The sequence below is a fragment of the Rhinoderma darwinii genome, chromosome 5, assembly GCF_050947455.1.
Source record: "Rhinoderma darwinii isolate aRhiDar2 chromosome 5, aRhiDar2.hap1, whole genome shotgun sequence".
NCBI classification, from domain to species: domain Eukaryota; kingdom Metazoa; phylum Chordata; class Amphibia; order Anura; family Rhinodermatidae; genus Rhinoderma; species Rhinoderma darwinii.
The window spans coordinates 247,037,946-247,050,607 of NC_134691.1; the positions used below are offsets into that span (position 1 = coordinate 247,037,946).

The window sequence follows — 12,662 nt, forward strand, 5'->3', positions numbered from 1 at the left end:
TAGCCCAGCGTGATCTCAGCTTCAATCGTGAGATCACACTGTGTTGTCACTTCTGGCCGCAGGTCCTTCACCACAGCGACTCAGCGGTACTCCAAGAAAAGGGTCCCTACATCGCCTCCAGCAATGACGGACGACTCTCATCCATAACAGCACTCGCGATTGAAGCGGAAATCACGCTGGGCTGCGAATAGGAGACCTGTATGACTCTGATTGGACAGCGTCGTACAGTAACTTAAAATAAAAGGCGTTGAAAAAAAATAATCACATTGTAGTTAACAGGATCAAAGCGCGTATTAGATTAGTTAGGAAATAGGGAATTAGTAAACTGGTGACAGATCCTATTTACAGTTTTTTGCTTCTGACCTCCCATTGAAATCAATGAGACAGAAAAAACCCGCAGTGATCGTTTGACAGTTTTTTTGCAGCATTTTTTGCCCACGGTCATTGCATTGGGGGCAAAGAACGCTAACAAAAAACGCCACCAAAAAAATAAAAAGCATTAAAACAACGCTGGCAGTTTAAAATCTGCCCCAAAATTATTTCGATATTTTTTTTCTGCCTGCAAATACTGCGTGTGAACTAGACCTAAAACGAAGTGTGTGAAGAAAATGTTTATTACTAGTCTCCAATGGAGAATCTTTTTAATAGCTTTGCAAATTATTGCAGCCCTTTATCTCAGTAAATGATACTTGGTGATTGTATATAATAATTATATAAAAAGTCTCACGGCTCATATGTTCTGCACCACAAAAAAAAACAAAACTATAGCCAAAGACTACGTCTACCTGTGCCGGGGTATCCACCCCAGTTCTCCCGTGATTATAGATCAGACAACGATGCGCTGCTGCCCTCTAGTGTTTATTTTCTATATAACACCACAGCAGCTCGTAGCCTATGTGATACACTGCAGCGAGGCCAATCACTTATGCCGCCGTGCTGTTGAGGAGTCTTCCTTTCTGCTATGGCGGGTGGAGTGTAGTGACGTAATTCCGCTAAACGGCCGTCCACAGCCCCTCCCTGTTTGTGCAGCAGTGTCCGGGGCAGGGACTCTCAGCTGACACAAGGAACGGGAGGAGGTGTCTGGGGAGACGGAGTCAGGAGACAACAACAAGAGAAGCTTTGAGGTAATGGTACATGCAGCAGCGTTCCTGCAGTCACCCCACCACGCATATTACAGGCAGACTGCAGCAGTGGAGGACAATAACAATTCACATGCATACCCATGCCACAGCTTCACCAGCCTAGCTCTGTATCCTATTGCCATCAAAACCCAAGGTGTCTTGTACTGAATAATGACATTGAAGCTTTCACCTTTAACCCTCATACACGAAGGGAGGTTGGAATGATGTTCCCATAGGAATAGAGCGAAATCCTTCATCATGGAGAAAGTCTGACGATTATTGTTAAACTCCACATGCGAACGAACGCCTTGCGGCTGAGGATTTTTAGGCAGATCTAATAAATTTTTCCATCAGTAGCCGTAAATTCACGGATTATTGGACTGAACGCTTTTTATTGGTTGGATAGAGTGAAATGTGTCATGCGAAGGGGAGATTTATCTATGCAATTCTGACCTTTTCTTCTCAACATTAACCCCTTCCCGTCGAACAACATTCAGATTTAAATTTTAGTTTTTTCCTCCCCACCTTCCAAAAACTTATTTTTTTTATTTTTCCATCGATTATAGTCCTATGAGGGCTTGTTTTTTGCGGGACGAGTTGTAGTTTTTCGTAGCCCCATTTATTGTGCCATATAATGTACGAGGAAACGGGGAAAAAAAATTCCTCCACTGTTTTTTTGCGCTTTGTTTTTACAGAATTCACTGTGCAATTAAAACATGTTCACTTTATTCTGCGGGTCAATACGATTACGGCAATACCAAATATATAAAGTTTTTTTTCTAAAAAAAATTCTGAGAACTTTTATTTTTCTGTCGCTTTAAGTGGTATGAGGGCTTGATTTTTGCGGGATAAGCTGTAGTTTTTAATAATACCACTTTGGGGTTCATGCGACGTTTTGATAACTTTATTCAATTTTTTTTGAGGGAGATGAGGTGACCAAAAAATAGCGATTCTGGCGTTTACAATTTTTTTTTTTACGGCGTACACCGTGCCGGTTAAAATGATATATTGTAATAGTTAAGACTTTTACGGATGCGGGGATACCAATTATGTTTATTTTTTTTTTACTATTCTCTAGGGGGAAAATGGGAAAAGAGGGGTTTTTTGAACTTTAAATTTTTCAAATTTTTTTTTTTACATAAAAACCCCCCCCCCCCAACTTTATTTTACTAATGTTTACTTTTTTTATTAGTCCCCCCTAGGGGACTTCAAGCAGCGATCGTTGGATCGCTTGCACGATATACTGCAATACCAGTGTATTGCAGTATATCGTCTTTCTGACAGGCTTCTATTAAGCCCTACCGGAGGCAGGGCTGAATGGGAGCGCAAAGATGGTGGACCTGGGGGCCTTCATTAGGCCCACAGGCAGCCATAGCAACCACCGCGGCATTTAACAGGTTAAACAAGCGGGATTGTGCTCGAGCGCGATCCTGCTCGTTACTGTGAATAACATACAGCCGACACCCGCATCGTGAGCCCGTTCCATACTCCCAATACGACAAATGTCGGGAAGGGGGTTAAAAAAAACCTACTGGTTTACTAACGTTTTTCGCCACTTTTCTCATGATGAAATATGGTGTTAGGTTATCTTAGGCTACGATGGCATTCCTGTTTTTTTTTACTTTTTAAGACCTCATGCCCACTTCAGTGTTTTTCTTCAATGTGCTAGCCGTTTTTCTGACAGCTAGCACCCTGACCCATTCATTTCAATGGGGCCATGCACACTTCAGTTTTTGTTGACGGTCCCGTTGCTCCGTTCCGATCCAAAGTAGAGCATGTCCTACTTTGGTCCGAGATTCCGTGACCGTGAGGCCCATGCAAGTCAATGGAGCCGTCAAAAAAACTGAAGGCACACGGAAGGCGTCCGTGTGTGACGGAGCCGTTGCCTAGCAACGGCCAGGTGGGCAGAAATACATTACAGAAATCCTACGCTAATCGGCAACCACTTGTCTATCAATCACTGATAGGGAAAAGAGGCTGCTGATTAAAAATAAAATAAAAAGCAGTTCATACGTACCCGGTCGTTGCCGTGGTGACAAGTCCCTCTTCTTCCTCCAGTCCGACCTTCCTTTCTGACGCGGCAACCTGTGATTGGCTGCAGAGGCGGTCACGTGTCATGAAGCATCATCCCTGCAGGCCGCCCTTCTGACATCATCCTGACGTGCGTGACCGCCACTACAGCCTGTTATTGGCTGCAGCAGTGACATGGATGAAATGTCATCGCTGGAGGCCGGACCGGAGGAAAGTAAGTATGAACTTATTTTTTTATTTTTTTTTCATTAAAATTGTATTTTCCGAGCGCCGAGCATGGTACTGTCCAGGGTGCTGAAAGAGATACCGCCGATCAGTGCAGCCCATTAACTCTTTCAGCACCCTGGACAGTACCATGAACGGAAACACGGAGTGCACACGGCCGCTAAAACGGGCACACGGTTCCGTCAAAAACGGCCGTGAAAACGGTGTTGGAAGTGTGCACGAGGCCTTATTGTTACTTTATTAATGTCCACCAGTGTGTGTGTGTATATATATCACAGGAGTCTATCACCGTAGTTAGGTTTAGCGTCAGGGAAGCTTGGAATAATCTAGTTCGGTTTAGTGTCAGGAAATAGTCGCCGTAGTTAGATTTAGGGCTTATTTAGACGAACGTGTAATACGTCCATGCAACGCGCGTGATTTTCAAGTGCCTCGCACAGACCTATGTTAGTCTATGGGGCCGTGCAGACGGTCCGTGATTTTCACGCAGCGTATGTCCGCTGCGTGAAACACACGACATGTCCTATATTTGTGCGTTGTTCGCGCATCACGCACCCATTGAAGTCAATGGGTGCGTGAAAATCACGCACAGCACACGGAAGCACTTCCGTGTGACGAGCGTGATTCGCGCAACAGCAGTAAAAAGTATGAATGAAAACAGAAAAGCACCACGTGGTTTTCTGTTTACAAACATAGTGTCATAATGATGGCGGCTGCGTGATTTTCGCATCATATGGCGATGACACACGGAGCTGTTAAGTGACTTTTGCGCGCGCAAAACGCCGCGTTTTTTGTGCGTGCAAAATGCACACGCTCGTGTACATCCGGCCTTAGTCTCAGGGAAGTTCAAATAAAATCTAGTTAGGTTTAGTGTTAGTAACCCTCGCCCTAGTTAGGTTTAGTCTCAGGGAAGCCCACACGTACTATAAAAACACCAATTTTTTTGGGCTGGTTTAGGTAGCAGCCTATCGCTCCTAGTTAGGGAAGCAAACAAACACGGACATTTAGTGCCGAAGAGGCATATTCATTTCTTGCCTCCAACACAGACTCGTCGGATGGTGAGACTCTGTTTTATTTATCCACCTCCTCATCAAGTGATAAAGAAGAGGAACCCCCTAGGAGACGCCCCAGGACCACCACTACAGTTGAAACCCCCGAGCGAAGTGACCCCATTTGGACCCCCACACCAGACATTTATGAGCCCCAAATCCCAGAGTACACTGGCAACTCGGGGATAAAATTTTATACGGCAGGGCTCAGTGAAATGGAGTTTTTCAAGTTCTTCTTCACTGACTTTATAGAGCTTATAGTCTCCCAGACAAATTTGTATTCCCAACAGTATATTACTAAGAACCCCACATCATTTTATGCCCAATCCCACAGGTGGACCCCTGTAGACGCAGCAGAGTTGGGTAAGTTCTGGGGACTTCACTTGAACACGGGGCTTCAGAAAAAGCCATCCATTAGAACCTACTGGAGCATGGACATCTTATACCACACCCCAATGTACAGTATAGCCATGTCCAGGATGCGTTGTGAGGCAATACTTCGCTTCTTACATTATACTGATAATAAGCAGTGCCCACCCCGAGATGACCCCAGTTGTGACCGTTTCTATAAACTGAGACCCCTATTAGACCATTTCAGTGCCCGGTTTGCCCAAGCATACACCCCGAGAAGTGTATTTCTATTGACGAGTCCTTGGTATATTTTAAAGGGAGGCTCCAATTCCGCCAGTACCTGCCGAGTAAGAGGGCAAGGTATGACGTGCAGATGTATAAGCTGTGTGAGAGTGTATCAGGGTATACGTACAAATTTAGAATATATGAAGGGAAGGACCGCTTTATTCAGCCCCCAGAATGCCCCCCCTTACTGGGAGTTAATGCAAAAATTGTGTGGGATTTGGTGCACCCACTGCTGGACCAGGGTTACCACCTCTACCTGGATAATTTTTATACCTGCGTCCCACTCTTCAACTGCCTCGCTTCCAGAAGTACTGCTAGAAAAAAATCTGAGAGGCCTCCCTAAAACACTGCTTGGGCAAACACTCAGAAGGGGTGAGGACAGGGCACAATCCAGCAGAAACATATTGTATGTCAAGTACAAGGACAAGAGAGATGTCCTTGTATTGACAAAAATACATAGCCACACCAGTACCCATGTACCAGTACAGAGACCCCCAAACCAGACTGCATCCTGGACTACAATAGGTACATGGGAGGGGTGGTATAAGAAGCTGGCCATGGACATCATACAGATGGCATTGTACAATGCTACATCGATGTGCATGCCAGAGGTGAACTTTCCTGGAATTTCAAGAGGTGGTTATCAAAAACCTAATCTTTAGGGTCCAAGAAGAGGGAGCACCCAGTACTTCTGGAAGCGGGCCACACGCATCGCACCAGGGCAACACTTTCCAGGAGAAGTTCCCCAAACTGGCAAGAAGGGAAAAAGTCAAAAGAGGTGTAATGTCTGCTATAAGAGGGGGATAAGGGAGGACACAATATATCAATGTGACACGTGTCCCAAAAAACTAGGGCTCTGTATGAAAGATTGTTTTAGAATTTATCATACATCCCTTGATTTTTAGTTTACCCTGGTGCACTCCGCACAGCTTATCCCCCTCATCTTTCCCTTCTGAGCCCTGCCGTGTCTATAGGCAGCAGATAACAGCCACATGTAGGGTATTGCCGTTCCCGGGAGAACCCATATTACAGTTTATGGGGTGTATATCTCCGGTGGCACATTCTGGGCACAATATATCGGACACTGACATGGCATATATATATATATAATTGCAAATCTCACTCTGTACCATCTGCTGCGCATTATCTTTTACACAGTACCTGTGGGGTCAAAATGCTCACTACACCTCTAGATGAATGTCTTAAGGGGTGTAGTTTTTAAAATGGGGTCACTTCTGGTGGGTTTCCATTGCTTTGATATCTCTGGGGCTTTGCAAATGCGACATGGCACCCGAAAACCAATCCAGCAAAATCTGAACTCCAACAAACACATAGCGCTCCTTTCCTTCTGATCCCTCCCGTGGGCCCAAACGGCAGTTTATCACCACAAATGGGGTATTGCCGCACCCAGGACAAATTGGGCAACAAAATGGGGTATTTTGTTTCCTGTGAAAATAAGACCTTTTGATAAAAAATGACATCTTATTGGAAAAAATGAACTTTTTAAATTTCGCAGCCCAATTAAAATACGTGCTGTGGAAAAACTGTGCGGTCAAAATGGTAACAACAACCATAAATCAATTCCTTGAGGGGTGTAGTTTCCAAAATGGGGTCACTTTTGGGGTATTCCTACTGTTTTGGCACCTCAACACCTCTTCAAACCTGGCATGCTGCCTAAAATATATTCTACTAAAAAAGAGGCCGCAAAATGCACTAGGTGCTTCTTTGCTTCTGGGGCTTGTGTTTTAGTCCACGAGCACAGTGGAGCCAATTGTGGGACATTACTAAATATGTATTCTCCAGATTCTGTCGTTTTTAGAAGTGTTTCTCTGGTAAAACCTGTGTTCTAGAAAAAAATGGAATAAAATTTAAATTCAGCAAATTTTACCTCCACTTGGCTTTAATTCCTGTAAAATGCCTAAAGGTTAAAAAAAACTCTCTAAATGCGGTTTTGAATACTTTGAGGGGTCTAGTTTTCAAAGCCACTTCAGAACTGAACAGGTACCTTAAAAAAAAGGCTTTTAAAATTTTCTTAAAAATATGAGAAATTGCTGCTCATGTTGTAAGCCTTGTAGCGGCCAAGAAAAATAAAAGAATGTTCTAAAAACCTATGCCAGTCTAAAGTAGACATATGGGAAATGTTAATTAGTAACTATTTTGTGTGGTATAACCATCTGCCTTGCAAGCAGATGCATTTAAATTCCGAAAAATGCTATTTTTTTTTCTAACTTTTCTCTAAATTTTGTAATTTTTCACAAATAAACACTGAATATATCGACCAAATTTTACCACTAACATAAAGCCCAATGTCTCACGAGAAAACAATCTCGGAATCGCTTGGATAGGTTTAATCATTCCTCAGTTATTACCGCATAAAGTGAAATATGTCAGATTTAAAAAATGGGCTCTGAGCCTTAAGGCGCAAACTAGGCTGCGTCCTTAAGAGGTTAAAGTTATCATCTTCATTTTCGGCTACCGCCGGTATTTGCATTACCCAAGATGTACCGCGCGGGTAAAATCCTAAATGTGCGTGTGTGAACTTGGGAATGTCACATCACAAGCTGACTTTTTAAATTACGTGTTATTGCAATCAGCCTCGGCGATACAAAATTGACCTTGTCTACGATTGTAACATGATTTCATGTGTACACATTTCGGTAGTCGCTTGTGAATTTCAGAGTGCTAATTCGGAAAGTAATTTTCATTTTTGTACATTTCTATTGTCATATCACTTTATTGATTATGAGAGGCTATGGTGAGAATAAATAAGATCCTATCCAGAAGTAGCGGCTTTATACAATGCCACTCATCCTATCCAGGATCCAATTTCATTGTCAACTGTTAAAAGAACTGTTCATCGTTTCGAAATAACCAGTTCAATTAAAGACGCACCAAGATCCGGAAGACCCAAACATGGTAGTAATGATGAAAAAGCTTTAGATGTTCTGCTCACTGTACATGATAATCCTCATACATCTGTCTCGAGTGGAGCACAACAAAATGATATCAGCACCACATCAGTCCGTCGAATTTTGAAGTGGCATCATTATCATCCTTAGGCCTCATGCACACTTCCATCACCGTTTTCACGGATCCGTGTGTCCATGATTGTATCACTGCTCAGAAAAAAAAAAAGTTTATACTTACCCAGAACTCCCCGCTTCTTCCTCCAGTCCGGCCTCCTGGGATAACGTTTCATCCTATGTGACCGCTGCAGCCAATCACAGGCTGCAGCGGTCACATGGACTGCCGCGTCATCCATGGAGGTCGGACTGAGTCAGAAGAGGGACTCGTCACCAAGACAACGGCCGTGGTACGTGTGAACTTTTTGTTTCCATCGCTGAATTCCGCTGCGGAAACTTTGCCTGAAAAGGCTGCCCCTTCTCTCTATCCAGCACTGATAGAGAGAAGAGGCTGCCGAACAGAGCTTGATAGAGAGAAGAGGCTGCCGAACAGAGCTTGATAGAGAGAAGAGGCTGGCGATCAGTGCTGGATAGAGAGAAGGGGCTGCCGATTAGTGCAGTGCAATATCTATCTCTACGTGTACTTCTGCCTGCCCGGCCATTGCTAGGCAACGGCTCCGTCACACACGGACGGCACACAGATTTTTTTTTGACGGACTCATTGACTTGTATGGGCCCCACAGTCAGGGAATCTCGGACCAAAGTAGAACATGCTCTATTGTTGGAACGGAACAACAGGGCCGTCAAAAAAACCTGAAGTGTGCATGGCCCCGTCAAAAAAATGGCTAGCACCCTGAAGGAAAAAACAGAAGTGGGAATGAGGCCTTTTAAAATACGTCTAGTTTGGGAGCTATCCGAAGATGATTGACAGAAGAGTGGAATTTTGCGATACAATAATGACACGATTTAATGATAATCATCAGATTTTCAACTGGACCTGTTTTTCGGATGAAGCTACGTTTGAACTAAACGGTTCTGTAAATCGACAGAACATGAGATATTGGGCAGATGAAAATCCACATTGGATGAGAAACAGTCATACCCAATATCCTCGGAAGGTTAACATTTGGGCTGAAATATTGCTCAATCATATTGTAGGACCGTTTTTCATTGAAGGAAACATAAATGCAGAAAATTACTGCAATTTACTAAGAAACCAAGTGGTACCGGCTATTCAAAATATTGCTGGAGAAGCTTTCCGCAATGTTTGGTATCCGCAGGATGGAGCTCCGGCTCGTTTTTCTCTGCGAGCTCAATCTTCTGAACGATAATTTTCCTGATCATTGGATTGGTAGAAGAGGCCCGATAGAATGGCCACCGAGATCTCCAAATCTGACCTTATTAGACTTTTTTTTACTGGGGGTATTTAAAAAGTAAAGTCCTATGAGGCTAGGATCACAAACATTGACGAGCTGTGGGAAATTGAACATTTCAATCACACCAGATGTTATAAATAATGTTGTTCGCTTAGGACACTGTCAAGTTGTTGAAGGACATCAGTTTGAACGTTTGATTTAACCCCTTAATGACCGGGCCTGAAAAGACCTTAATGACCAGCTCAATTTTTCTGTTTTTGCCTCTCTGCGTTTCAGCAGCCATAACGTTTTTATTTTTTCATTGACGTGGCTGTATGAGGCCTTGTTTTATGCGAGAGAAATAGTATTTTTTTTCCCACAGTTTAGGGGTAAAAAAATTTTTTTTTACGGCGTGAATATAGGAAAAAGCGATTCTCTGAATAGTTTTTTATTTGTTTTTTATCCCGTTCACGTTTCACGCTAAATAACCCATTAGATTAATTCTTCAGGTTATTACGGTCGTGTAGATACCTAATATGCGTAGTTTTTTTTGTTTTTATTTAGTGTAGGGGCAATAAAATGTATTTAATGCAAAATAAAGACTCTGTTTAGGACTTTTTTTATTTTATTTGTTTTGTTACTTTTTTATTTTTATCCCATCAAGGGATAACTTTTTTTATTTGTAACTTTATTTTTTACTTGTAATGTATTAGCATACTTCTGTACGCTAATACATTACTGTGTCACTATGACACAGGCTGCTGATCGGGCAGCACATAGTGTGCCCGAACAGCAGGCACACGGAACAGACAGCCCTGGGGTCCTTTGTAGGTCCCCAGGACTGACTGCAGAGGGATTCCCCATTGTTTGATCGCATCACTGGAATCCCGGTGATGCGATCAAAGAGGGGAATTCCCTTTGATCATGCCGCGGTCACGGACCGCGGTAATCAAAGGGTTAAACAGCTGGGGTCCGCATGTTTGCCGGCCCCAGATGTGTTCAGGAGGCTGCTCTAAGATCAGGAGCTGTTAGTAACAGCTCCTGCTAAGAGGATGAGCGCTCACACGAGCGCTCATCAGCTTCATCTGCAGCGACGCCAAAAGACGTCTCTGTAGACTAAGCACCCGCACCGCCTGACGTCAAAAGACAGTGGGCTGTCGGGAAGGTGTTAATACAGTAATTGTTATGTTTGTACGAATAAACAATACATGTCCTCGGTCTTGCTTTGGTTAGCCGGACCACCCCCCCCCCCACACACACACACACACACACACATATACACACACACACACACACACACACACGTACGTGAGAGGCAAGGGGGACCCACATTAATCTAGCACCCCAATGAGATGTAAATCCGACCGTGCGACCTGCGCGCGGTACATTTTGGGTAATGCGAACACCGACGGTAGCCGATAATAAAGATGATGTCTCTGTTAAATATCTCAGCGAAAAAAATCCTATCTCAAAATCGTTTGCAGCATTGTTTTTGTATTGAGAAGAGCTTTCAAAGGAGCCCCCACTCGACCCCCCCCCCATGCTATTTAAGATTTTGCTGCCCCCAAGGAGATGGGGGTGTTATTTTTGGTAGATTTTATGACCCCATTGAATCCCACCAAATTTCAACCCTCTACCTTGAGCTGTTCAAAATGTATGAGGGTGTTCCGGAACTTTTGGTGGGCAACACACACACACACACACACACACACACACACTTTCATGTAACAAAGTCGGTAAAAGATGAATAATGTCAGAACTTTTTCCACATTCAATGTGTCCCATAATCTGTACAATTCTATTAAAAAAAAAAAAACTGAAATTATTCAGAGGGGGGAAATAAAAAAACAAACAAACTAAAATAATGTGGTTGCGTAAGTATGAACACCCTCTTATAATTAGGGATGTGGTTGTTTTCAGAATTAGCCAATCACATTTAAACTCATGTTAAATAGTAGTCAGCAGAAAGCTGCTTTTATTTAAAGAGATGCCTACAGCACCATTAAATGAGCTGCAGGACTTTCTGACAGGTACTGGTTGTGTAGTGCATGTGACAACAATCTCCCGTTTTCTTCATCTGTCTGGGCTGTGGGGTAGGGTGGCAAGACGGAAGCCTTTTCTAACAAAGAAAAACATCCAAGCCCGGCTATGTTGTGCAAAGTCTTACATCAAGACTGCTAAAAGCATGTTGGAAAACGTGTTATTGTCTGATGAGGCCAAGGTTGAACTTTTTGGCCGTAATTCCAAAAGGTATGTTTGGTGCAAAGCCAACACTGCACATTACCAAAAGAACACCATACCCACAGTGACGCATGGTGGAGGCAGCGTTCTGCTTTGAGGCTGTTTTTCTGCAGCTGGGGCTTTAGTCAAGGTGGAGGGAATTCTAAACCGTCCCAAATATCAGTCAATATTGGCACAAAACCTGCAGGCCGCTGCCAGAAAGCTGAAGAGGAATTTCACCTTTCAGCACGACAACGACCCATAGCATACCTCCAAATCCACAAACGAATGGCTTTACCAGAAGATCAAAGTTTTGGAATGGCCCAGACCTGAATCCCATTGAAAATCTGTGGGGTTACCTGAAGAGGGCTGTACACTGGAGATGCCATCGCAATGTGACACTCAAGATGTGCCATGCTGATAGACTTCTACCCAAAAAGATTGAATGCTGTCATAATGTCAAAGGGTAATTCAACAAAGTATTCGTTTAACCCCTTCCCGACACTTGTAAGTATACGACATGGAAAGCCACTGCTTCCCGCAAAATGTCGTATACTTACGACAAATGCATGGCACCGACTCAGAAGCTGAGCCGGTGCCATCATCTCCGGAATACTGCTGTAACGGCGGGTACCGAAGATATCTTCGATCCCTGCCATTAACCTTATAAATGCAGCCGTCAAAAGCGATGGCTACATTTAAGGTGTTTGCAGCTCATCGACACCATAGCAATGAAATCGCCGTGGTGTCGGTGGCTGCAATGGCAACCGGAGGCCTAATACTGGCCTCCCGGTGTGCCTAGCACGGATAACTTCCAGCCCCCGCCCGGAGGCGAGGCCTGAAAGGCTTCCGTAGCTGCCGGCAAGATGGCACTGGCTCAGGAAATGAGCCGGCGTCATCAGCGGTGGATATCGGCTGTATGTTACCGCTGACATCCACCTGTAACGGCAGGAACCGGAGCTAGCTCCAATCCCTGCCATTAACACGTAGGTAGTGCAATGTATTAGAAAAAAAAAATCTGACAGTTGGACCTTCAAGTCCCCTAGTGGGACTAAAGTAAAGTGTAAAAAAAAAAGTTGTAAAAACTTTTTCCCTTATCAAGTCCTTTTATTATTGAAAAAAAAA

At 43.7% G+C, this 12,662-nt stretch overlaps 1 protein-coding gene across 2 annotated transcripts in view; it reads left to right on the forward strand.

Annotated features, from left to right (window-relative positions):
- The first annotated feature begins 935 nt into the window (after nucleotides 1-935).
- HERPUD2 (HERPUD family member 2) overlaps nucleotides 936-12,662 on the forward strand; it is a 65,501-nt gene continuing 53,774 nt past the window's right edge. For both annotated transcript variants that reach the window (XR_012847720.1, XM_075827033.1), the window contains exon 1: nucleotides 936-1,124. The gene's annotated coding sequence lies outside the window, so the exon portion shown is untranslated. The remainder of the gene's footprint in view (nucleotides 1,125-12,662) is intronic.